The sequence below is a fragment of the Humulus lupulus genome, chromosome 5, assembly GCF_963169125.1.
Source record: "Humulus lupulus chromosome 5, drHumLupu1.1, whole genome shotgun sequence".
Lineage (NCBI taxonomy): Eukaryota > Viridiplantae > Streptophyta > Magnoliopsida > Rosales > Cannabaceae > Humulus > Humulus lupulus.
Genome location: NC_084797.1, coordinates 181,633,118 through 181,637,237, shown reverse-complemented (window position 1 = coordinate 181,637,237; position 4,120 = coordinate 181,633,118). Strand labels below are relative to the sequence as shown.

Below are 4,120 nucleotides of genomic sequence, written 5' to 3'. Positions count from 1 at the left end.
TGCTTGGATGGCCGAAAAACACATGTACCAGAGATTCACTTGTAGAGAAAACACAATCACTTCAAGCGACTATAAACTCTATGCAAAGTGACCTCCCCGGCCATTGGTTAGATATAAGATATGCTTGAAAAAGATTAACTTAATATACTAAATTATAATCAATAATAAATTTATCCTGATAATAAGACCATCTCTAATGAGAGATGTAAATATTATGCTATATTTAACACAAAAAATAAAATGTAATATATTTGATACAACTTTTAATACTATGCTCAAATGCACAATTTTAAAATCTGATGTAAAAATTAATCTTTCATTAATGTTAATTTGATATTTCATTGAAAAAATATACAAAAAGTAATAATTTTCATTTATATTTTATTGCTATAATTAAAAATAATAAGGTAAAAAGACTAGTATTTAACACTGATATAATATAATAATAAAATAACAAAAAAGTAAATAAAACTATAGTATTTATAATGATGCAAAATATGCATCATTCTATATTATGTGCCAAATTTAACACAATTTTTAGCATGTGCTAAATTTGGCACAACTTTTGGCACACTATTGGAGCAATTTTTTTTGTAGAGTGTGCTATATTTCAGCACTACATCACTAATTTTGCACTCCATTGAATATGCTCTAATTACCTACACTTGACAACTTCTTAAGTAGTTTTAGGATTAATCCTTTAAAAATTTAAGAATATTTATTGTAATAGTATTTAATAGTTATTAATCTCATCATATATATATATCTTCTAAGAGAATATTCTAAATATTTAACGGAATATACCTTTAAAACTAACTAAAAATAGATATTTATTAATTATAATAATATAAATTCAAATATTATAAAATATGATTATTATAATAATATTTCATATAAGACTACATATTTAATAATTAAATTCGAAGTTTCAATATGAATGAGACACTACACATATATATATACTAGGTATAAAATACGTGCAATGCACGTTATATTTCGGTGAAGCAAAATATAGAACATGATGCCTCCATTTGGTGCCTTGTTATGTGCACGTACAAGGCACGTGCTATAGCATTATAAAATCATCATCATTATAAAATTATCATAATCATATATAAAATCCAACGAAATCTTCAATAATTTGGGCACGATCGAAATTCTACTGCTGTTTGACAATATCATAAGTCGTCTGAAATCGTTCATTGGGACGTACTTTTTCCATGTCAGCGAAGAATTGAATAAGGTCATTCTTCAATGGATTTTCATTGCTAAACATCCCTGCCTCCTTCTGTGTTATATATAACACATATAATTAATTATTATCTTGTTAAAAATATATAAACAATTAAATAAAAACAAGAAATGGTGGCGAGGATTGTTTTACCATCTTAGTTACCGAAAAGTTGATTTCAGTGTGGAACCTATCCCAGACCTGAAAAGTAAAAGAAAAAAAAACATAAACACTTAAAAAATAAAAAATCAAATAATTTTTCTTTTTCTTTTTCTTTTAAGATAATTGGAATATATATATATACCCTGTCACAGAATTGGGTTTTACAAATATCAATGAATGAATGATTTTCTAGATGTAAATGCGCTGCAACTTTCTCCACACGAGCAAATATTATCTGAAGATATCTTTTGTATTGTTCTAGCTCTGTCCATTGTATCACAATTTCAATCATGAACTCTTCGCCGTACATATCTTCCAATGAAGGAATCACCTACACCAACACACAAACTTAATAATATCATGTTTTTAATAAATAATCTATATGATTTCATTTTTATTCTAGGTAAAAAAAAACCCTATGAATTAAGTCACGGAGCTTACATAGTTTGAAATCCTTTGTGTCAAAATGCTCTCATATTTATCATAAAACTCTCGAATTACATAATGCCAAAAACCATGTATGTCTTTCGTACAGAAAGTGTTGTAAACAGTTCTGTATAACATGGAAATGGGTAATATGTTAAAATATAATTAACGCAATCTATTATTAATATATGTTTAAACTTTGAAAATCAAAAGGGAATATTATATTTACATATATATATACTTACGTGTATGCATTCATTCTGTCCTCCATATTCCATTCGTCTCTAACATCTTCATCAAGTTTCATATGTATTTTACGAATCGATGCATTCACAACCACCATTGTATCTCTTATAATTTTCTTAACCACTTCTTCACGATTGTTTCTTCTAGTCTCTTCATCATCAGCAGTAGTAAATATCAACAACTTGGCCATACTTCTTGATTTTGATGAATTGAGTACTTCTTGCTAATCACCAAATATATATATGAAAACAAAATCAGGGAAATTTTTTATGGTTGTGTACTCTTGAAAGGATATGTACTTCTGAAGGGTTGTGTACTCTTGAAATGATGTGTACTTCTGAAGTGTTGTATTGTTTAATTTTTTTAACATTAATTATTTGATTGTGTAAAGAACCAATTATTGTATTTTTTGGGAATAGAAGCAATTGTTCAGTTTGGATGACTTATCCAAATTTAACTTTTTTTTTAGCATATTCTGTTAAATTCGTAACAAATTCTGTTAAACCATACCAAAATCCGTTAAATACAAAACACCGTTAGATAGCCATTTATATAATAGGTAAGATATACTAGATACAAGCAATGTGCAATATGCACGTTTCCTTAGTTTTATTTATAGAATTTATTAAATTTATATTAATGTTATATAAATTTTGAAATAAATGTCTTATTTTAAATAAATAATTTATTTATTTTTGTTTAAATTTATGTTTGTTTTAGTTTTTGAATTTGAGACTCACAACAAGAGATTATAAATTATATATTTAATGTAATATTAAATATTATACTTGATTTATAATTTAAGTTTCATTTTAAAAAAAAGTAATTTGTTGCTAATTCACAGTAGATTATATTATATGTTTAATATGATATTATTCTAATAAGTGAGTTTAAGTTTAATTAAATTTTATGTAAATTATAAAATGTATGATTTTATTATTTTTAAATAATTATCATTGTAAAATATCTAAAAAATATCATATTTTAATTTATTTAATTATTTATTATTTTAAGATAATTATCATTGTAAAATATCTAAAAAATATCATATTTTAATTTGTTTAATTATTTATTATTTTTAAATAATTATCATTATAAATTGTTTAAAAAATATCATATTTTAATTTATTTATTTTATTGTAATTAAGTAAGTGTTTACAAACTACTATTAAATATAAGAATATTTTGTTAAAGTTAACATTAAAAAAATAAAAAACCGTTAAAACCAGAATTTCTGTTATCTATACATTTATTATATTGAAGATATATACTAGATTCAAACAGCGTGTAATGTACGTTTGTTTAGTTTTATTTATAGAATTTATTAATTATTTTTATTATATTTATATCATTATCATATAAATTTCAAAGACATAAATAATATTATATATTAAAAAATGACATAAACATATTAGATGAAAAATTAAACCAAAACATTATTTATGGTTTTTTTATATATTTAATATGATAACCTTTTTAGTAATAATAAAAATTAAGATTATGTATTATATATTATTATTATTACTGTAATGATATTTTATAATATTCATATTTATATTAATATAAGTATTAAATTTTATTATAATAATATTTTTTAATATTTGTGTTCATATTTATATAATTAGTAAAAAATTATGATTGTATATTAGTGTAATAATAATATTTTTTATTATTTAAATTTATACAAATATAATTATTAGGCTATTTAGGATTTTTACCCCCCGAACTATTACCATTACCGTATCATGCCCCCTAATTTTTTCAGGCCGTTAAAAATTCTCCCTGAAATATTCACAGTAATGTAAAGAAGGACTGCCGTTAACTTTCAACACATGTGGCTAACAGAATGCTGACATGACTCTTTAAATGCTGATGTGTCTTGGCTATGTCAGCGCCATGTGTGTAATTTTATTGTTTTTAAATATGGTTTTTATTTTTTTTAATGTATAAAAAATGGTTTAATTTATTAATTCTATTTTTTAGCGTTTAATTCATTAATTTTTAATATGATTATAGATTTTTTAATTTAAAATTACACACATGGTGCTAACATGG

At 23.2% G+C, this 4,120-nt stretch overlaps 1 long non-coding RNA gene across 1 annotated transcript; it reads right to left on the bottom strand.

Moving 5' to 3' along the window:
- Positions 1 to 978: 978 nt before the first annotated feature.
- On the bottom strand, positions 979 to 2,292 carry LOC133833859 (uncharacterized). Its single transcript, XR_009893176.1, has 3 exons — positions 2,065 to 2,292; positions 1,385 to 1,432; positions 979 to 1,288 (listed from the first exon to the last, which is right to left on the bottom strand). It is a non-coding gene; the product is annotated as an uncharacterized LOC133833859 (long non-coding RNA).
- Between the last annotated feature and the right edge of the window lie 1,828 nt (positions 2,293 to 4,120).